We start from the raw sequence: 26,344 nt of genomic DNA, 5'->3' as shown, positions 1-26,344 counted from the left end.
TGTATTAAAATCAGACCATTTAAAACTTTTTTCCAATAATTTGTATTTGATCCTAAGATTTGCATAAATCTATAGGATTGATTTTCAACAGTGATTTGCCTGTTTGTTACATCAGCTTTTTTAATTGTTTTCTTGGTATTCTTAAATAACTTATACTAGGCAAATATACTAGATATATTTCAGAAATGTTTTACAAATAAAAGAATTATGCTTGCTGAATCTAACAATGTTAAAATATTGGATCTCTGCACAGACTAAAATACTCTTCCTAATTATAGGAGGATTTCTACATTGGAATGCAATTAATGCCCATTTTGTTCTCAACTGTTTTATGCCAGCTCTTTAGATTATAAAACATACCCTCCCCCCTTGAAGAAATATTATCAGTAATTGCCTAATTAACCCACAATACCACTGATATAGTACACATTGCTGGCATGGGTCTTAAAAATTAGGATCACAGAATTCTAGGCCTGTGTCCTTATGGGGCATAGATCACTTTTCAGTGCTATTATTTAAGACTCAGACCAAATGGGTACTTAGGGCACTGGCAAAAATAACCATGACAGCAAAATGAGAGCATTTGTTGTGGGGTATTTCAAAAAGAGCCATCACAGTAAAAAGGTGGGTGGGTGGGTGGGTGGGGGAGCACTAGGCATATCCTTGTATCACCATATCTTGCAAATGAATGTTTTTCTTATTTTGAATTACAAGTGTTCCTTCCTCATCCATAATGTTCTTTAGCCAATAATCTCTTCAGTATCTGGGACATCTAAATGCTTCTCAGAGGTGTGGGTTCACTTTTTCTCCAATAAGCAAGAAATTGAAACACATTCAGAGTAGAAAAGAAGATTGTGTTCTTGGACAAAGTAGTTTTCCCCAGTAAGCAAGGCGATGGGAGCTCGGAAAGGCAAGGGTGCTGCTCTGGCAAACAGGAGAAAAAACTAGAAAAAAAGAGAGAGTGGGGATCAGGAATTACAGGTGATATGACCCTAGGAGATGGTTTCAGAACTGAAAAATTATCTGTCAAGTGACATAAGTACATGCAGACAGAAAGCCAAGAAGTTAAAAGTACAGATTTGCAAAATCCAAATCCTAGCTCAGGGGTGGACCGTCTGTGGGGACAAATTACTTTGTCTCTTTGAACTTCACCTTCTTCATCTGTGAAATGGACTAGTTACACCTGTTTCATGGAGTTTTAGGAGAGGTTGAGTTAATAATCAGATAAACACTCCATTGTAGTTTACAAGATATTCACAAAATCTTCCACATGCCCTGCAAAAAGTGGAACATATGTCCCCTTTTCCCGAGTATGGGCTAGACTTGGTAATTCACTTTTAACAACTAGAAAGAGATGGAAGTGACTGGTGTCACTTTGGAGGTAAGATCTCCAAAAAAAGAACTGCTGCTTCCTACTGCAACACTGTCTCATCACTCATCAGCAGGAAGAATCAGCTCTCTTGCAGAGAGGAATCGAGCAACCCTGTTGGAAAGCCCACATGATGAGGAACTGAGGCATTATGCCAATAGCCAATGAGAATCCAAGTTTTCCTAAAAACAGCCCTGTGAATGAATCCTCCTGGAATTAGATCCTCCTGCTCCAGTCCTCTCTTCACATGGCTGTGACCCTGACCTCCTCCTGAAAGACTCTAAGTCAAAACCTGAGAGCTAAACATGTCCTGTGTTCCTGACACAAGAAAATTTGAGTAAACAAAGCAAAACAAAACAAAAAAAAACAACAAATAAATGATGCAGATATCAGCTTCATAAATAGTGTGCCTAAAATTTATTGTAAGTGATCAAAAATAAGGAAGGAAGGGTGTTCTGACCTATACATTATATCAATTATTAATGTACTTCTTATATTTCCCTGTTGATCATTGAAGTAGGTGCCTTCCTTAATGTCTTCAGTGGGAAAAAAAATAAAGGCCGGCCAAACAAGGAAAGAAAGACTTTTTATTCTGAATTTGCTAGAGCAAGAGGGTCAGCCATCACCCCTTGCATTTTGGCCAAGACTCAAAGGAAGGTAGAGGAGTGAGGAAGCTTTATAATGGAAAGAAGGGGAACTTTCAGGTATGCTCTTGATGGAGGCCTGGTATGGGGAAGCTGTCCGTAGGCTAACTAGAAGCAGAGAATCTTACATAATTGGTTAGGAGAACGTATTTGGCTTCTCTGCTTGGTCTTAAGTTGCAAGTAGGGACAAAAGTCGGGCAAGATCTCAGTTATCAATCAGATACTGGCCATTTTGAGCCAATTGTTCCAGAGTTATTGTTTAACTTCCTGGATTATCACTAGAGGTAGCAATCTGTCTTCTTGAAAATCTGATTTTCATCAAGCTGGCCTCCTGGGTTGTTTATTATAGATAAAGAGTTGGTTTCTTTAGCAGCTTGCTGTAGGTTGTGGGTCCAAGTTCTATTTTTATATGTGGTCTGGCTGTGGTCCATTTGTATATTCGGTCTCCCATTAACAATACACCATTTTTTATACTGGCACACTGATTGTAATTCTCTCTCTTTGTTCCAAGTTTCTAGCACTGTTCTATCCTATTTCCATATCAAAGTGTTGATGGCATTTCTATAAACATTCTCTAGTTTCATGAAGGACTAAAATCAAGGTTTCTGAATATGAATAATAAAATAATCGAGAGGATTATATCTTGGCAGAGAGTTTCTTTCTGCTCTAACACCAGATACAAGTGGGGAAGAAGAAAATGAAACAATAAACAAAAGTATAGTTTAAAAGTCAACACATTTTCATTAGAAACAGGAAGGGGAAGGGGAAGAGAAATTAATTGATCAAAGTGATAAATAAGACACCATGAGCACATTTTTCTTATTTCCATTAAGTTGTTTCCTATGTAGTAGTTGATGTTATTTTTGACAGTATCTTTCTTACAAGTATATACGTGATCATATATTTTCAACATAGCTTTTTCGTTTTCACATTGCAATTACTTTAAAATAAATGTTTACTGTTGTGATTGGCAACATTGGGTCAGTAATTACTTTATTGGTGCAAATTGTTTTTGGCTAACGCATAAAGAAAGAATCATTAGCATTATTGAATGTGAAAGGCAGAAAACAGTCATTATATTTTTGGACTTCTTGAATTCCATTGTTCTTGCAGTGACCTGCAAGGTCATTGTCGTTTTCCTTGCTATTGGTGATAAACAGAGTTGCAAAGAACCTATAGAAACCATCCTTGGTAGTGATTTTAAACATTAAAATCTCTACTGTGGCAGAGGCAGGTAATTAGAAGTAAATAGGTAGTAGAAATTATTATTTTATCGAAAACATATTTACTGAAAGCCAGAAACTGCTTTAGGTATTGAAGCTGATTTTGTACCAAATTTCTTTCTTTTTTTAATTTCTTTTTTATGTTTATTCATTTTTGAAAGACAGAGAGAGACAGAGCACCGGCAGGGGTGGGGCGGAGAGAGGGGGGTGGGCACAGAATCTGAAGCAGGCTCCAGGCTCTGAGCTGTCAGCACAGAGCCCAACGTGTGGCTCGAACTCAGGAACCACGAGATCATGACCTAAGCTGAAGTCGGATGCTCAACCGACTGAGCCACCCAGGCACCCCTGTACCGATTTTCTTGAGATCCAATCCCTCTTGGTTTATAGTTAGTATTTGCACAGCTGGTAAAGGTATGGCTACAGAGAAATATCTCCTTTCTATGCATATAATACTAGCAAGAATGATGCTAATGGGAACTGACCCTATAGTGGTGTCAGCAATTCCATAGACAGTGATAAGAATTGTAGAGCACTGTATTGTTTAAATAGCAAACACCAGTTGTTGATGTGCAAAAAGACATAAGCTAAAAACTGTCAAATCATCTTATATTATTTGCATATTTTTCAGGAGACAGAATACCAGATTTCTTTTTAGGTGAACCCACTAAATATTCTTTATGGTGTCTGTTTTTTTAATTAAAACATAGTGAAAATTGGGGCACCTGGGTGGCTCAGTCGGTTAAGCATCAGCTTTGGCTCAGGTCATGATCTCACAGTCGGTGAGTTTGAGAGAGATCCGCGTTGGGCTCTGTGCTGACAGCTCAGAGCCTGGAGCCTGCTTTGGATTCTGTGTCTCCCTCTCTGTCTGCCCCTCCCCTGTTTGCACTCTCTCTCTCTCTCCCTCTTTCTCAAAACTAATAAACATTAAAAACTATTTTTAAAAAACCTAGTGAAAATAGAATGCACATTCCAGTCCTCTTTCTTTTCTAACAGTTTGGAATGTTGGACTCAATGAGATTAACTGGATTATGTTCAAAAATATAAATATAATGTAGATCACAACTGCTTCAATAGTCTAAGGTTATTAGTTGGCATAGCTGTTGATGATGGCTTTAATAGAAAAGTTTAGGTATAAACTCGGATATATGGGCATTGTCCTGCATCCTTTGGTTCTGTTTATTTTATTACTTTTTGGGTACTTTTATTCCATTTGTGGGTTATTTCTATGCTCTATTGCTTTCACTAGCTGTTTCTGAAGGTAGTTTGTTAGTTTGTGCCTTTGACTCTGCATTTAAACCATATTCTCTACTTTTTATCCTCTCTGAGCTATTCTATACATTGTCTCTTAACACATTTAAATCAGAAAAGTATTTCGCGAATTTTATTAAAACCTTTTAATGACCCCTATTTAAGCACTAAACTAAATGAAAATTCCCCAAAGTTCTTTGCAATCCAAGCCCACCCAGATTTTCCAGTTTATTTACTTTGTTTTAATTGAGACATAATTGACATATAACATTGTGTAAGTTTAAGGTGTACAACGTGTTGATTTGACACATTTATATATTGTGATATGATTACCACTATAGCATCAGCTAAGACCAAGGTCTTTCCCAATATCCCTCACCCCAGCCCCTAGGAATTATCACTGTACTCTCTGTTTCTATGAGTTCAGCTTTTTCAGATTTCACATATAAATAATATCCATATCATATAATATTTGTGTTTCTCTGTCTGACATCACTTAGCATAATGCCCTTGAGGTCCATCCATGTTGTCTCAAATGGCAGGATTTCCTTCTTTATCATGGCTGAATAATATTCCATTGTATATTGTATATTGAGTGCATATATTGTCAGGGAGGAAGAATTCCTGTCCTCTCAAAGGTCTTTCGAACTGGACTAAGAAGCAAATTGACATGAAATATTAACAGGATAAAATCAAATTTAATATGTGTATATACAGGGAATCCACATAGACATGGAAAATACAAAGAGAGGCAAAAGGAGGGGTATATATATATTTTAAAGTTCTGAATTAAGGATAGAGTGGTAGGAGTTTGTGTTCAGAGTTTGGGTTCATTGAGCTATAAGAAGAGTGGATGTTCAGTAAATGTGTTCCCTACCATATAGATCGGTCACTGATAACATTGATCTATGTTAATAGCACTTATTCTGGGAAAGATTTCCAATTTAGATTCTTCTGTGTTGATAACGGAGGACAAAACTTTCTCTGGAGCATGAAGGGTCTCATGTGCCTTCAGCTCAAAATAATCCACATTCCAGGGTGCCTGGGTGGCTCAGTCGATTGAGCGTCCAACTTCGGCTCAAGTCATGATCTCTCAGTTCAGGAGTTCGAGCCCCACGTGTGGCTCTGTGCTGACAGCTCAGAGCCTGGAGCCTGCTTCAGATTCTGTGTCTCCCTCTCTTCGCCCCTTCCCCATTCATGTTCTGTCTCTCTGTGTCTCTCAAAAATGAATAAACATCAATAACTTTTTTTAATAAAATAAAACAAAAAAATAATCCACATGCTAAAGTGGCATATTTGGGGGGGCAAGTATATCTTGAACTTCTATATCATATATATAGGTATGTATATATATAAATCATATATATGTGGTACATAATATATCATATATGTATGTGTGTATATATGTATGTATGCATGTATATATATGTATGTGTATATACATATATGTGTATATATATACATATACACATGTATGTATTATATATACATATACATGCGTGTATATGTGTGTGTGTGTGTGTGTATATATATATATATATATATATATATATATAACATTTTATTTATCCACTCATCCATTGACCAATATTTAGGTTGTGCTAAACTCTCTTGCACTTGTGCAACCTTTTCTTTATTTATCTATAACTGTTCAAGTAAGCATTCCCTGCGCTTTTTGTTCTATATTTGTTGCACAAATCTCTTAACTTAGAAAGTAGTCTTAGAATATACTCTTTTAAGTTATTTGTCAAAGGTTAATATGTCTTTGCAGATTGTTTCAAGTTTTTACTATTACATAACTTTTTTTCCCCACCAGGTTCCATGGTTTGAGTCAAACCTTTTTATTCCTGCTTTCTTTTTGCAAACTATTGGAATAATTGTTACAGGGAAATTATTCTTATTTTTAAGTTTATCTACAACCATCTATCTTACCAGAGACAGTTCAAACTCCTGGTGACCTCTATAGGTTGATTGGTGTATAAATAATAACTGGTAATTCTTCAGAATAAGATTGAGTTTGCATTTGCTAAATTGAATTTTGATTAATGCAGTTCCAGATGTTGAAATGAATGTTCTTTTATTGAGATACATCATCTTGAAAGGGGATTCATGAACTGAACATGGAGAGAAAAAGCACACTGTGAGAAAAAGTAGTGAACATATTTCTAATTATCTCATAAAATAGCAAATTCATCATTCCCTCTTTTGTGTTGTCACAATTAATTTTTATAATACTCCTTCAAAAGTTATCTCAATATAATTACATGTTTATATATCTGCATCATCCACTAGACTATGAGTTACATGATAATAAGTATTATGTTTTATTCAATTCAGTATTGAAAAATCTTGCACAGTGCTTGACCCATTGTTTGTATTCTGAAAACGCTTATTAAATGATGAACGAATAAATGAACAAACAAAAGACTCAAATCTGAAATTCAGATGCTTACATTTCTAAAAGGAAACTTAGGAATATTGTGGTGATGTTTAAATTTGTGGCTTGAAAATGTGTAATTGTTTTATTACCATTATTCTTTAGACACTGAAAAAATGGAATCATTAGCAAAATAATTACCCAACTTTTCCTGAATTCTGTCTTCACTTACTATTAAAAGACTTCCAAACATTTGTTCCACAAATTACTTTTCTCTCAATTATTCTAGAAGGCTTTAAGGATTCACTGTCATATGAGAAAATCTTTCAGTTACCATATGACTATCTTGTTTTTTTGACCAATCTGCTGTGTCTCTCTTTCACTAAATTTGCTGCTGGGATCTCTGATATCTACAAAACTGGGTAAGGGTGCCTATTCATACCTATGCCCAAATTGAAGTCCATGGAAGGCTAGCCAGAGAGGCCAAACCTAGAGAAAAAACACATTGATGGCTTAAGAATTTCCTTAGGTCACATCAGAGGAATAGATCTCCTTTTTTGGGGGAAAGGATTTTGAACCATCTTTGACGTTCATTACACCTCATATAGATGGACTACTAATGGATAAACTTCTGAAATTTTCTGCACTTGGACAATTAGAGTCATAGATACCTTTAATGTTTAATCTAAAAACTCCCACGCATGCACAATAAATTTAGGATTTTAACTGTTTAGAGATTATATAACATTTAATGTTCTCTCAATGCAAAGATCCCTTTACACACTCATTCAGACATTAATTTATATATTCAATAAATATTATGCAGTTTTTCTAAGTGACTAAAAATAAGTTAAGTACTAAAAATGAGTTCAAAAATATAAAAAAAGTGAATCATTATCATGGTTCTGCAACTTAATATTTAACATTTGAACAGTTCTAACTTTTTTGACTCATGTATCTTCTCTGTAAAGTGGAAATAATAATAGTAAGTTTCCTTTTTAGAAGGGAAAGTGGTAAATCAAATTTTTAAAAAGTGGTCTAAGAGAAAAGTACCAAGGGATATAGGTTATGGTAACAAAGGGAGAAGAGACTTGAGGCTTCATATTACCTCCCAAATGTTAGAGAATAAAGAGAGTATGTCAAGTAGGATAAAAGCCACAGGGAGGAGAAAATGGCAGCCAAAGAAATCAATCATCCATTATTTATTTAATAAATGTTTATTGATTTGCTTTTTTTGTCGTTGTTCTATTCACTGTAGTGAGGTGTTGGCAATACAAAGACTAATGCAAAATAATTTCTACCTTAAAGAAATTACTTGAACTTTAAAAGGCATTGAAATCACCTAGGTTGCTTCTAGGTGGAATACTCCACTTCCCCTCCCATAAGCTTTAGCTTTAGTTAGTGTGAGTTATTGCCCACCTACGTGATTATGAGCAGGACATTTGTGGACCACTTGTTGAAATAAGACAGCTTTAGGGATTATGCATAGAATTCACTTCAAGAAGTATAGCTATAAAAGAAGCTTTAAACATGAAATTGTTTTTAGGTTAATTTTAAGAATTTCATTCAGATTTTTGAATGAAAAAGCTAAATTAAATAGACCTGAATTTCTTTCGTCTCTCATCCTATCATTCATTTCATTGTTCAAGATTCAGAGTATCAACTGTCATATGCTATTTAGAAAATGTTTAAGGAAATAATTAGTTGTTAGTCTCAAAATGGAAAATAAAGTTTAATCACTATATTCATTATATGCAAACAGTGATTTATGAAAGATATATACTGAAATAATGAGATTGCAAACATAATTTATAAAAAGAAGAGTGAGTTTGGTGAGTCCTAGAAGACAAATTCTTGGCCATAAAGATAATCAAGTATCAGGATGAATTTTGAAAAGTGGCTGAATAAACCCCGTTCCTTTGTGTGATGAAGGTGGAAGAAATAACTATCCTTCATTGTTAATTTAGGCATTGCCCACTTGATATCAGAGATTTACTTATTAAGATATCAGAGTTTTAGTTTCTTGAAGAGAGTACTGGTTCTGAGAGTATTCCACAATAGAATTTTTGGTGCTGAAAGACAGCAAAATGAAAATACCTACAAGAGCAGATTCATGGGTCTGGTTCCTTATACATCAATTTGTATAAGTCAAATGATCTCGGCTGGATCCCTTGTGTTTAGAAAGGCATAATCGTGTCTTCCCAATTGGGGTTAGAGTCAAAATCTCCATGAGGGTTTGTCAGGAAAATGTATAATGAAATGCTCACACATAAGGGACTAAAAAAAAATACAGTTTATTTTTTAATTTTTATTTATTTATTTTTTGTTTTAATTTAGTTTAGTGTTTAAATGGGGGTTATTAAAAGGTTTTAATAAAATAAGTGAAATATATTTTTTTCTGATTTAAATGTGTTGAGAGACAATGTATAGAATATGAATTTTCAAGGCCCATTTTAGAGCAAATTGCTGTAACAGACACCATGGGGTAAGGAAGATGAAAAGGGCCTTGTCTCTTCCCTCAAGGGATTTACAGTCTAATATGGAGGTCAGACAGAGGTCGGAACAGACTTCTGACAACAGCGTAGAGGTCAGACAACTACAGCCTGCGGGCCAAATTCAGTCCACCACCTCCAGGTAAGTGAGACGACCAATCTAAAGGAAATACATCTACTAAGACTTTAGTGAGAAATTGGGGATCTGAGTAATGTTTTTATGATTAGGTAAGAAAGTGCACACAAAGTGAAGGAGAGTGTCAGTCTCTTCAGTGAAGCATGGTTTTGGTCAATGGAAGATTCCAATGTATGTATTCATCCTGTTGAGAGTTTTAGCATGTCGATGCTGCTGCACAGAATGCCATGAAAAAGCAGACAGAACAGAACTAACCTGCACATTGTGCTGTTTAGGTCTTCAAGACTTCATTATTGAAGGTGAGTAAGGTAGATGAGGGAATACCATTGGACCTGGAGCACATATAGGTTCATGAGCACATATATGACACTTTCTAGTAACTTTTGGAAATTATCAAATAAAATGTGGCAGGGAGGTTATAATTTCACATTACTATTTGGGGGAAAGGTAACTAGAGAAAGCATGAGTCACATGGGATTTTAAAGACAAGAGTCTCACTTGAAATAAAATGGTGATATATGTTTGCAAGACCTGAGTTTATATATTGTTTTAATTTATTTTGAGAGAGAGAGAGAGAGAGAGAGAGAGAGAGAGAGAGGCAGAGAGAGGGAGGGAAAGAGAGAATCCCAAGCAGGCTCCCTGCTGTGAGCACAGAGCCTGATGCAAGGCTCAATTTCATGAACTGTGAGTGATCATGACCTGAGCCAAAATCAAGAGCCAGACGCTTAACTGACTGAGCCACTGAGATGCCCCAAGACCTGAGTTTATATGTGTGAAAAGTGATTGTCTTCAAGGACAGTGGCTGTCCTCAGACTATGTTGAACAATAAATTATCTAGGAAAATGGTATGAAATCCTGTGTAGGGCATTTGTTCTTACAAAGTTATCATCTGTTTGTGGCATTATTACATCGAAAAGCAAGCTAGAAATGGATCTCATCAATTGGATATACTGAGTGTACCAGTCAGCATCTCAAGAGGAAACCGAATTCACCCCAGATAGTTCAGAGGTCACAAACTATAAGCATGAACAGGGACAAAATAAAATAACAAGGGATGGTGAAGATCCCTGAGACTATCAAGATGGGGAAGCATTACTTCAACTGGGACTGAAGTACCAAGGGAGTGAAATGGTGTTTCCAGAGATTAGTGAAGGCAAGGTCACCTGGTGGTGTGCCAAAGGAATGCACATATAGCTAGAAGTACAAAGTCAGTGCTAAGGGGACGGGGTCGGAAACTTTTCTCTTCTCCCGTCCAATGGTCTCAACCAACCAGAATCCAGCTGGTTAAGGAACCTGATTGATGTAATCTACAGGGGTCAGTCAATAGCTATCTCCACCTCAAGCACAAAACAAGAAAGAGAAGGGCAGGAGATTAAGAGCAGATTCTAGGGATGGAGACTGAAAATAACCCGGGTGAGGCAGTAGTAGTTTAGACAGGATGATTCAAAACCTTTGTTCTCAGTTGATGGGCAATTTCTAGATATACCTTTTGCATAGACTATGGGAAGGGTAGCATTTTTATGCAACCAAGTTAGATACATTCTAATTATGCCTGTCCTGTGAAATTCTGTAGAATTGGATATTTAGCTCTTTAAAATAAGGGAGATCTGTCTTGAATGTACATTATATTTTCCTGATGGAGTTGATTAATGAAATGAGTTTTTTTAATTTACAAATATCATTTAAGAATTTAGTATAATGTAATGTAAGTAGCAAAAAAAGATTTTTTAAAATTATTTAATGTTTGATTTATTTTTGAAAGAGTGCAAGTGGGGGAGGGGCAGAGAGAGGGGGACAGAGGATCCACAGCAGGCTCTGTGCTGAGAATAACAAGGCTGATATGGGGCTTGAACTCACGAATGGTGAGATCATGACCTGAGCCAAAGTCAGACACTCAACCGACTGAGCCACGCAGGTGCCCCAAGAAAAAAAAAATTAAGGCAAGTGTTTTACAATGCCTTTTCATCCTAGACATATTAGAAATAAATCTGTGCCCATATTCTAAGTGCAGACCCTGTATTGTGCATACACAGTGTCTCGATCCGTGCTATGCATGATACCATGGTTAGATTTACATCCACCTACTTTGCTCAATTAATGTCTTTTTAAATAGCTAAGTAAAGCTCTTTTCTTTTTTAAACCAAAATAGCATCCTGTGAAACATTTGGATCCAAAATAGAATCTATGCGAAACCTAAAAAATCAAAATAGAATTCCTACAACTCCTCAAATCTAAAACACTTGGGAAAAACTTTAGTGGGCATGACATATCAATCACTTTCTTACTGATTAAAGGTTACCTTTTAAATTTTATCTGTAGATTACACACACACACACACACACACACACACACTTCCCATAATGCCAAAGATATAGAAGTTAATGTTTGATTAACGTATGTCTAGTTTGCATTCCAGAAAAATAAGTTTTATGGGATGAAGTGTGGTTTGAGTGTGTGTGCTAGAGATTGGCTATGTAAATGGTTAGTGGGTACTGATTTGGTTAAACTATATTCTCACCAATGCAAATCTTCTCTCAAATACTATCCATTTCTAGTATGGGTAGCAGGAAGCAGTGTACGGAGATTTTTTTTTAACATTTATTTATTTTTGAGACAGAGAGAGACAGAGCATGAATGAGGGAGGGTAGGGAAGAGGGAGACACAGAATCTGAAACAGGCTCCAGGCTCTGAGCGGTCAGCACAGAGCCCGACGCGGGGCTTGAACTCATGGTCTGCGAGATCATGACCTGAGCCGAAGTCAGCCACTCAACCGACTGAGCCACCCAGGAGCCCCAAGAGATTGGTGATAAAAAGTCAGTACTGACTTCTAGGCAGAGACATTTCCATTTGCTCCTTCATAAGACTGAGGCAGCCACTACACTCTCTATTCTAAAGGTGAACAAAGACGCCTTCATAGTCAGAAGGTTCATGCTGAAAACCTGTTCTATAGAGTTAGTGAGAATAGAAATAGGAAGAAAGTGCAAGAAAAGGAAACTAGAAAGAGTAGTCTAATACTAGCAGCTATCATTTACTAAATTATTATTACTTATCTCTTAACTATCTCTAGAAAGCCGTACTTTTAAATTTTGTTTAATGTTTATCTATTTTTGAGAGAGAAAGAGCGACAGAGCACAAATGGGGGAGGGGCAGAGAGAGAGGGAGACACAGAATCCGAAGCAGGCTCCAGGCTCTACGCTGTCAGCACAGAGCCCGATGAGGAGCTCAAACTCACAAACCGTGAGATCATGACCTGAGCTAAAGTCGGACACTAAATCCACTGAGCCACCCAGGTGCCCTGAAAGCTGTATTGTTGGTGGGTTCAAGGAATGTTAGAGAAAAAATGTGTGTGTGAGAGATATTCCCATTTCTCTCGTCTCTGAGTTATGTGACTTTGATCAAGTCATTAAAACTCCCCAAACTTAGCTTCTTTTGGAAAGTGCTGAATAGAGATTGACTACTTTGATTACAGACCCAGCATTTTACATTTATAATCTCTAATCCTCACAGTTATCTCTCAAGCCAAGTAATTATAATTTCCTATTTTAGAGATAATTAAACCAAGGCTTACAGAGTCGAGAAACTTGCTCAGGATTATGTTCCAGGACAGAGCTGGAACTACAACCATCTTTGTTACTGTTTTATTCTTCAATGTATATGATATATGATATATATGATGTGTATATGACATCAAAGAAGTGTAGGAAAGATCAGGTAGATTAGCTTAAAAACTTCGGTTTGTATATTAAACAAAACAAGACATTAGCAAGATTTGAAATGGAAGACTAGTTGGTCTGATATGACTAATTCCAATTCTGTTTAAAAGATCTCATTTTATGTGTAGAATAAAGAACTGATTATGGGGAAGTACGAATCTATCTGAAAAGATCGGAGATGGGCATAGTGGAAGCAAGCGACGTTTCCTTGGTGGAAACGCAAACAAACAAAGCATAGCAACAAAAAACATAGACAAATATAAGAAATGTATAGCAGGAAGAAATTACCAGATAGGAAAAAAAAAAAAAAAAAAAAAAAAAAAAAAAAACAGTGGGAAGAGAGAACCGAGCTGGAAAAATACAGATTCAAATTGGAGACAATTAACCTCACCAAAGTGCCAGTTTCCTTTTGGTTCTCTTTTTAGAAAGAATCCCCTCATTGCTGATGTAGTGTGCATGAAATAACTATGTTGTGACTTGATGATATATATGTACTTATATGCTATGTTTTATGTCAGCTAACATGTCGCATACACATATATATGTGTATCTATGTATTTATGAGTATCTATATCTATATCTAATCTGTATCTAATCTGTCTAAACCTATCTACATCCTTGTTTTCCCCTTTAGCACCTTAATTTATTTTCTAGATCACCCTTGTCGATTTTTTTTTTTGCTGCCTCTTATGTTCATGCTGTCAACATAAGATCTCCTTTTTTTAACACCTATGACTTACATTTGGCCTTCTAATCTAGTTCCATTTCCTCGTTGATGATATCTCATTTTCATCTCTACTTATCTCTAGATAAGTATAGCATTTGGCAGATTTGCCTTGATGAGCTGAAATTTTGCTAGGGGCAATTACTTGCCATTATTCCTCTTTCATTATATGCCAAGATAAATTCCTTCTCAGCTTCTGTCCTTGATCCATCTAGTGGTCCTAGTTCCTGCTTTGCAAATGACTTAGAAATTAGTCATGGATTTAAAAAAAAAATCTAATATTGAATAGCTTGTACTTTCCATTTTCAAGCTAAGGAAAGGTATTTCCAGTAGAATTAAAATGACAAAAAAAAAAGTGTATTTTTTTTTTGATTTCACTTTTAGTTTGCTTATAGTTATTTTCCACGAGTAGTTCTAGGAGCATGAGAGTTTTACAGGCATTATGGAGCACCAGCTAATCCTGCTTTGGTAAGCAATGGTGGACTTTGGTTTAGTTCTTTTCGCTTTAGGCCAAACATGTATCAAAAAGCATAATTACACATTCATATTTTATAGAAGACTGCATGTGATGTCATATAAATGTACAGTCAATCCAGTTTCCGCTTAATTCAGACGGCCTTGAACATATTCATTCATTTTCCATCCATATCCATGTCAAATATATGTGAAATATAAAACAAAAAGTACATGATTTTTCCATTAGTGTTTTCAGCCATGAAATCGAATTGTATATCTTTAAGTGTATGCTTTCTAAAAAATTTCTTTCAGAAGATATGAATAATTGGGAATGAAGTCCCGAGTAATAGTCTGTATTTTTAGCGTAATGTGCTGAGGGTGAAGCAAGTGTAGTTATTTCGTAGAATGCCGATTGTACACGCATACACAGACGGAGGAAAAATTCTGAACTGGAGCTAGGTGTTCTGCAATATGACAAATAGGGTTAAACTGCCAAGATTGGAAATAGTCATTTTCCTTATTTGTAGCTTGATGGCAAACAAAATAATTTTGGAAACAATTAGTTAGCCTGCTCTGTTGTGTATCAGATAGCATGTTACATTTGTCTTGTTCTGCTGACTTGAACTTATCAAGACTTGAGTGTACCTTTTTTATTTTTTTTTCCCTAAAGCTCTGCCTCACAACAGATGGGATGTCTAACATCCTTTTCTATTTAAAACATGCGAGTTCTAATCAACAGGAGGGTTTTAGAATGTTAAACCAGCCAGCCATAAGAAATATGTCATGCAGTTTCCTGTCATTCTAATTAATTAGATAGCATTATTTGTTGTCCCCAATGAACCTAAATGAGCTCAATGCCGGGATAATAGCTTAATTCTTATCAAAGGTTTGTTTTCATATTATTCACTCGGATTGGAGCAAAAAAAAAAACCCTAAATATTCAAGATTACCTCAAATGCATGAGAACTGTGATTTATACATGAGACTCCCATGCTTAACCTTCTCTCAAGATCATATGAATATGTGAACATTCTAGGATACTTTTACATGAACATTATATGTTGTTTAATATCATATATATTTCATTTTCAAACTGTATTAAAACATTTTTCTGGCAAGATGTTTATACTCTATTATCACTTTCAATTCTATTATCAAGACAGTATGTTTTCAGTGCTACAAGTAGCCATTCAATTCTATTCTTGTTTTTAAGCTGCTGCCTTACAGATTGTCATGAAATTATTGATTAGTTCACAATCCTTAAATAATATGCAATTTCTACCTTAATTACTCAGAAATTAATGAACTGACAATTGAAAGTAATGTGAAAATCGGAGAACATGTTAAGAGACAATTTGAGTTAAAATATTTAATCTTAACCTGAAGGTTATCAGGTAAGATTACAAAATGGAGGAGAGATGCGAATGTAAAAGAATAATGACAATAGGTAATTAAATAAAAGTAAGAATACTAACTTCAGTATATGATTCCAGCAAATATGTTTGAACCCTTGAACCTCTCATTAACATTGAATCTATCATTAACACCCATTAACATCTATACACCCAAAACATCTCACCAATTATGTTTTGTTCTTCTTTGGTCCCTCCCTAATTATGTTTTGATATTTCATGCGAACTTATTAAAATACGTTATTTAAATTGATTAAGTTCCTATTTAGAGAGTCGAAATTACAGAGTTTTATTTGCTAATGTAAACTCTTATTCTTGTAAATAAAAATGTGGATGTTGATTTTAATGGTTGACCTAATTTGTAATAATAAACAAGATCTCACATATATTCAGTGTGGCTATAAGAAGATATTTGTATAATCACATTAACAACATCTAGAATGGGTACCTTTAATACATCTTAAAAGATGCCATGAAACTCCTTTTATTATTGCCTGGAAATCTTCCTCCACCACTGTGCCATAATTACGTGTGCAATTTATGGACATGTGTGCTTTATCTTTGATAGCACTTAGAACATGTTAGCAGCCAGTGCTAACTTTTCATCTCATTTCTCTTGAAATGCCTACTTGTTTTTATGAGTCCACAGAAATTGTTGCTCGCAGAATCCTCCTTCATTCTTACAGTTTTAACTAAACTTTACATTTTTAAACCTAGTTTTAGCATTTTGCTTGTTCTTATATACTAGTCTATAATATCTACTAAACCAGGGATTGGTAAACTTTTCCTGCAGAGGGGCAGGTAATAAATATATTAGGCTTTGCATACCATTTAAACTTCGTTACAACTATCCACTCTGTCATCGTGGTATGCACAAAGAACCACAGGCAATATGTGACTTAAGCACCATGGTTGTGTTTCAACAACAACAAAAAATAATGCACAAAAATAGGTGATGGGCTGAATTTGGCCCACAGGCTGTAGTTGGCTGATCTCCATATTAGACTGTAAATCCCTTGAGGGAAGAGACCATGCCCTTTTCATCTTCTTTACCCCATGGTATCTGTCACAGTAAGTTGCTCTAAAATGGGCCTTGAAAATTCATTATTGAATTAATGAAACAACAGACCTCTGACAACAGCGTAGAGTTTTAAACAGTAGTTGCCTAAGTGGTGAGGAATAGAGAAAATGTAAGACAAGAAAGTGAGGCAGGCAAACTCTGTGGCCATTGAAAACTGTTTCTCCAGTTCAAAAATTGTATCACAAGCAAAACATTATTTGAATAAAATGTAGAGTGTTATTCACTGGGTTAGTGAGAATTCAAAGTCCTATTCCACGAGGAGCACTCAACAGAGCTGGGTAGAAAAACCGTATCCTAAGTGTGCTAATTGAGCAGTGAGCACAGATCTATTATAACAGAGCAAAGTATGGAGTACTCCTGAGTCCTAAAGAGGAATTGACACGTGCTCTAGATCTAAGGAATGATAAGTTTCTTGCAGATCAGAAGAGTTAGCCTGAGGAATTATAAAAAGTCAGTCTCCTACTTAAAAAAAAAAAATATATATATATATATGTATACACACATATATACACATATATTTATATATAGATTTTATATATGTATAATATACATATATGTGCATATATGTATATTATACATAATATAGAAATAACTGCTGCTTTTGACTTCATTTTCTAAATCTATTTTTTTTAAAGAAGTAGAGGTACAATTGTAAAAACAAAACAAGTCCTTATATTTCCCTCAAATATTGCTGAAGAAGATTTTACTTCGGCAGAAATAGATTCTAGACTTGAATTTCTGACCAAGGTTTCTGCTTTTAACAAATCAAACATATAAACATACACACGACCTTGAAGCAGTTATTCGCTTTACAATGGTGCACCAAGTTTCACAAAATGTGAATATATCGTTTTGAAAACTTCAATTCTAAATATCATGAGTTTGAGAAGAGGGGGAAGCAAATAGCTGAAGGCATTGCAGAAATAGTAGAAAATATTGATCTGGAGTTGTACGTGAGGTCAGGGCTGAAAATATTGATTTGGTTGTCAGAGACAAAGAGATCTCTTTTGAAGTCATTGGAGTGGACAGATTCTGAAGAAGAGCATGGACAGAGAAGGGCTTTGATTTCCCTGAAATGGGAGTGATGGAAGGTACACTGGAGAGACATCAAACAATAGGATGCTCACATATTTATCCAGACTTTACCAACATGTATTTATTATTTTTGACATGTTTGACACTATGGACTTATTTCTCCATCTGGACACAGAGACAGGTGAATTAGAAGACCCTTGGGCTCTTTTCAGTTGTAAAATTATTCATGAGGTTTAGTTTTATATAATTGTGGGTATGTGTCATATTTGTATTCATATTTATACCACAGTAAACCATAATAGAATATTTAATTAATACTTAACTGTTTTTTTCACTTTTAGACTTTATATGGGCTTCATGAAGATTTCATTTCCCTTAAGAAAGAAGTTCAATCAGTCAAGTTATTCTGTTTTCTTCATTTATGTTGCCTACAAAAATCTGTTCCAGGGCATCTTCCTAATTGAGATGCTTCACGTTTTTGCAATAATTACAATATGAATGTTGCTAATAATGACGATACTGTTATTTTTCCTGCCCGAAAGCAGATTTGCTAATAACTCCTAATCAACTTCATAATTTGTCATGGGAGATTGGAGTCAGATTAATTTCAAATAAATCTATCTATATGCTTTCATAATAATTTTCAGCTAATTGTTATCAGTAAATATAAGACATTGGAACTTAATTAACTCTTAAATATTGGTTAGTCTCCTGTACTTCGGTGGATATTAATTGCTTAGACATAAACTGCATGCTCAGTAAAAATAAAAAGGGAAAATGTAAAGAACAACATTAGCATATGCCATAACAAAGATATTAATTAGATAAAGCCATTCCTACTAATTTACTTGAAAATAAAATTTGACCAGACTATTTCAAAATGAAGATGTCTCATTAACTAATGATGAAGAATTGGATATATTTCATAATTTTCTTGTTATTTAATAAAGAAAAAACATAAACAGATGATATGGAGAGAAGGCTGGAAAACCCTAAATTTGTAGACAAAGGGAAATTTAGATCACTCCCTAAGGGCACTGCAGATTTTCTGGGATAGCTAGCAGACAAAGTGAGATTTTCAACAACACTGGTGCCAACATTGAGAGATTTATATTCTTATTTTTTTTAATGTTTATTTATTTTGAGAGAGAAAGAGAAATAGAGCATGAGTTGGGGAGAGGCAGGGAGAGTGGGAGACAGAGGATCCAAAGTGGGCTCAGTGCTGACAGCAGAGAGCCTGATGCAGGGCTTGAACCCATGAATCATGAGATCATGGCTTGAACTGAAGTCACACGCTTAACTGACTGAGCCACCCAGGTGCCCTGAGAGAGTTGTATTCTTAACATAGGATTGTACAGATATGGATACAGGCAGAGTTGAGACATGTTGAAAGGCATTTGATAGTTGGCTTAAATTTTTTTTTTTTCAAAGAATGTACTTACTAATATAATCATGTTATACTGCTCTTGACTCTCTTTGACACCAACTGTCAATTGATTTACAGTGACAACAAAACAACCCAAACTGATGTCTATATCTTTAGATACCCCTGCCTAGGGACAAGCATGTAGAAAGACAAAGTGGGCAGAGTTTCCACACACAAAGGCAGGAAACAGGGGGGTGGTTTTTTATTGCTGCGTAACCAATGAGCACAAACCTAACAACAGCCATTTACTAGTTCACCGTTTTGTAGGTCAGAAGTCTGACGGGACATGGCTTAGTTTTCTGCTCACGGTATTACAAGCCTGAACTCAAGATACTCTCCAGGCTGGGTTTTTTTTTTTTGTTTGGAGGATCTGGAGAAGCATTTACCTCCAAATTCACTTTTATGCTCAGCGGAAATCAGTCCTTTTGTGGTTCTAGGACCAAGGTCCCCATTTCCCTGACAGCTGTTGGATGAAGGCTGCTCTCAGCTCCTGGAAGCTGCCTCGCTCTGTAAACAGTTTGGAACCAGGATGCCTGATTTCTTTAAGACCAGGCGAAGTACACCTTTCCGACTTCCTCTCTTTGCCGGCTGGGGAAAAGTCTGCTTTTCAGGGTTCATGTGAATAGGTCAGCTCTATGCAGATAATCTTCCCGTGTGAAGGTCAGCTCTGCTATATAACACAACCTAATCACAGGAGTACAGGCCATCAAATTCACAGTCCCAGGAACTGTGCTGGGCGCCAGTTTAGAATTCTGCTTACCCTGGGAATTAAATGCAAGGCTTTGGTGGCACCAGAGGACTGGTCTTTATATTTTGGCTCTGCCAATTTCTAGCCATGCGATCTGGAGGAAGTGACTCCGATTATTCTTTTCTCAGCCTCATTGTTTGTCAACTTGGTTAAAAAAAAAACAAACTTACTGCTGTATTAGTTCCTCCATACATATTATGTATTTTCGTTACTTTACAAGAGTATCTAAACAAGCCGGAGAAGAGGTGGTGTGTACTAATGTTTCAGAATGAACCGATGCCTCTAAACAAGTACACAAGGGGGTAAATGTGCTAGTTCTTCTCAGTATATTTCAGTTCCCACGACCCTTCCCTCCCATGATGGCAGTATCTTGGAGCTCTGAAATTCTAGAATTAAAGATATTCATCTTCGGTATGATTTCGCATCTAAACATTACCAAGGCAAAGCACTTCATCTTCTAAATCTGCAGAAACAATGTTCTTTTGTAGTCGCAGTTGGAAAACTGGCTACTGGACTTGTTGACAAACAGTATATCCATCTTCGAAAAAGAGGATTTTTAAAGGTAATAGTAAATTTATATGAAATTTAATTTATACATTTAATTTATTTATTTTTAAAGTTTATGTATTTTGAGAGAGAGAGGGAGGGAGAGAGAGCATGCACACATTGGGGGGTGGGGTGGGCAGAGAGAGAGGGAAAGAGAGAGAATCCCAAGCAGACGTCACGCTGTCAGCACAGAGTTGGATGCAGAGCTTGAATGAGGCTCTCAAATCCATGAACCACTCATGAACCATGGGATCATGACCTGAGCCAAAGTCAAGTTAAAGTCAAGTCAAAGACACTTAACTGACTGAACCACCCAGGCACCCCTCCACATTGAGTTTATATAATCATTCTTGAATAAGATATGCTCCTGTTTGTAAGTTCAAACTGATTCAACAATGAAAGCCAAAATTAAACAGTTCAATAGCCCTCACATTTTCAACACATAAAAATGCACTGCCATAACAACAAGTGTAGTTATTATCTTTCCTCCACTCCCTTCGGGGTAACCCCTTCCCAACCTTACAAAATTGGCTGCTGGTGTCACCAAAACGTACACACTTTTTTTTTCTTTTTCTTTCTTTTTTTTTTTGTCATTTGGTTAGCAGGTGTCTTCAAGAAAAACAATCTTCCTTCTGCGGAAGGTCTGCTTTCTTCTCTGCGACTCATGTTTCCTACCATGGTTACCTCTGGGAGTTTAAAGAGCATGAGATTTGCAGTCAAAACCCTAGGGGTCTGAGGGCTATTGTGTTAAAGTGGCATGCACCCCGCTCCTTTCTCTATAGAACACCAGAACTCTGACTTGATTAGGTGGTCAATGTCCTCGAGGTGGGAATTTGTTGTCTGTTGATAGCCAGATTTGATGTTGATTTCCAGCACTTGTAGATTTAATAATAAAAAAACATGAATGAATAATAATTGCTTTTGCATCTCCAGCTGCTAAACTCTGTTATCTTGTTAGGGTATCTTCTTCCTGTCTATAATCAGTTCCTATTTTTCAATGTGCCTGTTTCTCCAAACTATTTTAGTCAAACACCTTGCCCTTTTTCCCCCTGAATGGTTCTTCTCAATCTTTCAGCTCTTCTAGGCTCTGTGATCCTATTTTTCTCACACAGGTTATACCTATCTTTGTCTGGAGAGGCGTTAATAAATGTGCCTGAATGCCACACTATTAAATTGTAGAAAAACTATACGGACGACAGAACAGATCAAATATACTCTGCATTATTCTGGCCCATCGGTGAAACACTACATTATTTTTGTTTGTTTCTTGGGGCCTGTTAAATAAAGTTTCAACATAATCAGTGAGAACCTATATTGAATTCTGTTAGGGTGGATTATGATATCGTATAGGTGATATTTTCACTACTGTTAGTTTTGTCCTGGAGTTATGAGTAAAGAAAGTCATCACTCTGCTTTACACTAAAATCAAGAAAATCCCTACATAGGCAGAAATTCTTGCCTTTATTTCTCAAAATATTGTCCACAGACCGCCTATGGTAATTAACACCTTGGGTTTTTACCTGGGTAATACATTCCTAGGGTGTTTAGCAATGTTTTAAATGAAAATTCTTGGGTCCCATTGCATTCATACTGAATCACATTTCATTTTGACTCTCTCACTAGCTGATTTCTCTATTTATTGCTTCGGATCATGTTGGCAAAAACTCAACAGTCTGTAATAAAATCTGGAAAAAATCCAATCACCTACTTTTGTCTAGGTGGAAGTCAATTAATTTGTTATTGCATATTCTAGAAAATATATAAGGTACAAATAGTAATTAAAGCTATTCTGAATTTTCAGGAAATTCTACTTTATTCAGAACACTTTGGTTTGTTTTATTTATGATGTCAATCATACAAAATAGGAGGTCTTTATACCGATCCCATGAAAAGGAAATGAAAACATGTAGATATAGCTTGCCATGGCATAGAACTTGCTGGGATCACCAGAGATCAAACAATCATATCCCCTGGAAAATGACTGCCATCACCAAGCAGTCTCACTCTGTGATTTTTTTTCTCTTAACTTCAAAATCATAAATGCATGTCCCGAAGCCTTAGGATAGAGCTGACCCTGTCTGTGAGCATTAAGTCTCTGGTTGACAGAGTGAATATCACCTGTGATATAAGGTAGTATCTTATTGAAGGATACAGAAAAGATAGGACAGGAATGCACAGCCATCATTATAAGTTAGTTTTCAGAGAAGCATAAAAAGATATACACAGAACAAACTGTGTAGCATGGGCAGTAACATAAATCGTGCTGATCTAACAAGCTTCAAACAACTGAAAGCCAGGCCCTTTCTTGTCTCTAAAGACTGCCTTCCTTTTGGCTGGAACTCCTTGCTTTCCAAGGCAGAGTTGACATCAGATCCTCTCCCCATTAATCTCCGATAGCCTAGGTAACAAAGGTAAATTCAGTGAAGACATTACTGTCTTCTGGGGGAATTGGAATGTGAACGACAATACCTATGCAGCAAAGCCCTGAATAAAACAGAAACAAGAGAGTTTAGCAATCACTGGGCACACTTCTTCTCCCACAAACACATGGTCATCAGGTTGCTACAGCTACAGGTCCCAGAGGAGGGACTGGCAAGAAAAACACAAATGAAAAAATAAAACCTACTCACAATTTTACTGTTTGTTGAGACAAAGTAATTACAGAGCCATCAGGCCCAATTACAAAGCACACAGAGTCAATTGTCATAAACTATTTAGAAAGGCAGGTGGAGAAGCCAATAGAGCCCTGGCCTTCCATTCAATGCAACTCAGCTCAGGGGCCTCTTGCCTCTTGTTTGTAAAAGTCAGACGATATACTGTTCGCTGTGCCCTTAAATATTTACCACAGAGGATTAATTTCTCCATGAGATTTCTTCTTACTACTCAGAAAAAGCTGGTCACTTGCCGCATTCCCATTTCGGGAATATCCCTGTACTTTCCTGACCCACTTCTCTCCTCCTCTTAACATTTTGACCCGTGAGACGCACACGTCGGTCTAAACTGGCTTCTCCCATTCGCATCACCTAAGTACATTTTTGAAATATCGTGTGCATTCAGCAACTGAGAATGATGTAAGATGAATCTCAAAACTTCACTTCCACCCTCATGCTTAAAGTGCATACACGCGGAAAAAAAAATACACACAGTGTATGGTATAAATGTTTTATAAGATAAAAAATGTATATACCGAAAGCCAGATTTTTCTGGCTCCACCTATTCTGGAATCTCAACTCTACACAACGTGGCAATGGGAAAAAAGAATATAATGAAATACTGTTTACAGTCATTTGATTCATAACAACGAAATAATCACAAAACAACGGGACTGTGATAAATAAATACGTAGGTTACAAAAACTTCCTCATGCCCTATAAAATGTGATGTTTCTCTTTTTTTTAAGTTTCTTTATTTATTCTGAGAGAGAGAGAGAGAGAGAGCAGGAGGTGGCAGAAAGAGAGAGAGAGAGAGAGAGAGAGAGAGAGAATCCCAAGTAGATTCCACGCTGTCAGTGCAGAACCCGATGTAGGGCTTAATCTTACCAACTGTGAGATCATGACCTGAGCTCAGATCAAGAACTGGACGTTTAACTGACTGAGCCACCCAGGAGCCCCTAAAATGTGATTTCTCAATTCCCCATAACTTTTTTTTGCAATCGTGAGTAGTATGATCCCATTCCCAAGTGAAGAATTAGGAGAGCAAATAAGTGGCTTTCCATAAGTTCTCAGAAGGAAAATGCAGCAACAAGCCTTAAAACCGACTTCTGGTTACATATTACTTTATCAAAATTTTAATTGTCTTATTTAAATGTTTTATTTTTAATTACAAAATATTCCAATCTAACAGAAAACTGAAGTGTAAAATAGGATACATACACACTCAACATCTCTCTCTCTATATATATATATTTTAAAATTAGCATGTGGAAAGATTAATTTCAACTGTTTTTTTTTCAAAAATTACATTCTTTTATGCAGTTGTTATCCCAAACCCCATTTCAACTCCACGATCTCATACCTTTCTTTCCCTGCCTATACGTCACTGCTTTTGGTGGTGTAGTTGCTATATAGCTTTCTCAAGTATATTTTTATTTATCTTTATTTTTTTATTTAAAAATTTAAAGAAAATATTTATTTATTTTTGAAGGAAAGAGAGACAGAGTGCAAGCTTGGGAGGGGCAGAGAGAGAGGGAGACACAGAATCCGAAGCAGGCGCTGGGCTCCGAGTTGTCGGCAAGGAGCCCGACGCGGGGCTCAGACTCACAGACTGAGATCATGACCTGAGCCGAAGTCCAGTGCTTAACTGACTTAGCCACCCAGACACCCTTTTATTTTTTAGTTTTTACAGTTTATTTATTTATTCTAAAGAGAAAGAGAGATAAAGCATGATTCAGAGAGGGGTAGAGGGAGAGACAGAGAGATAGAGACAGAGAGAGAGAGAATCCCATGCAGGCTGTGCACTATAAGCATGAACCCTGAGATCATGATCTGAGACAACGTTAGATGCTTAATCAACTGAGCCACCCAGGTGCCCCTTCAGGTATATTTTTAAAAGTAAATGTGTGCATCTGTAAATATTACTACTGCTTTGTATGGTTTTAAAATTTACAACAATTGTAACTGTCATTTTTAATTTTTTCCATTGAATATTGATTACAAAACTTACCTGTTTCTTCTTTTTTCAGCTTTGTTGAGGTACATGACATTGTATGTGTTCCAAGTGTTTAATGTGATGATTTGATACACATATATTGTGAAATATTTAACATAATACATCCTCTACCTCACACAATTGCCATTTTTTGTTGTCATAGTGAGACTGTTAAAGCTGCACTCTCATAGCAACTTTGAAGCAAACAATACAGTATTAACTATAGTCCCCATGGTATACATTAGATGTCCAGAATATATTCACCTTTTTAAAATTATATATATATGTATACACATAATATAGTTTTAAAATTATATACATATATAATTTAAAAATTTTTAATTATTAAATTTATGTTTATATTTAAATATTAAATTTAAAATTTTTTAAATTATATATATATACATATACATATATATATAGTTGTGTAGATAGATACATAGATAGATCGATAGATAGAGACAGAATGCATGAGCAGGTGAGAGGGGCAGAGGGAGGGAGAGAGAAACAGAAACTCCTAAAACTGGGATTAAAAGTCATATGGTAACTGTACTTTTAATTTTTTGAGGAACATCCATACTGTTTTCCATAGTGAGTATATCTACATTCTCACCAACAATATGCAAGGGTTTCTTTTTCTCCTCACCCTTGCCAGCATACTTATCTCTTGCATTTTTGGTAATAGCCATACAAGGTGTGAGATGATATCTCATTACAGTGATGATTTGTGATGTTGAGCATCTTTTCATGTTCGTGTTGGCCATTTGAATTTCATCTTTGGAAAAATGTCTATTCCAATCTTTTGCCCAGATTTTGTTGTATTATTTGTTTTTCTACTATTGCGTTGTATGAGCTCCTTGTATATTTTGGATACTATATATTTTGGATACTATTGAATCAGCTTTAATGCTAGAATTATTTATATTTACTATATCTTTTGACCTTTAACATGCCCGGTCACTCTAGTCTGAGAAAAAAATGTCAGAAGATCTAATCACTCACTGTTCTTTCTTTTATTCAGGTACTGTTTACTGAGCAACTTCAATGTGCTATGTTGAATATAATAG

The sequence above is a fragment of the Acinonyx jubatus genome, chromosome B1, assembly GCF_027475565.1.
Source record: "Acinonyx jubatus isolate Ajub_Pintada_27869175 chromosome B1, VMU_Ajub_asm_v1.0, whole genome shotgun sequence".
NCBI classification, from domain to species: Eukaryota; Metazoa; Chordata; class Mammalia; order Carnivora; family Felidae; genus Acinonyx; species Acinonyx jubatus.
The sequence above is the reverse complement of the archived record's forward strand: the minus strand, read 5'-3'. Positions refer to the sequence as shown.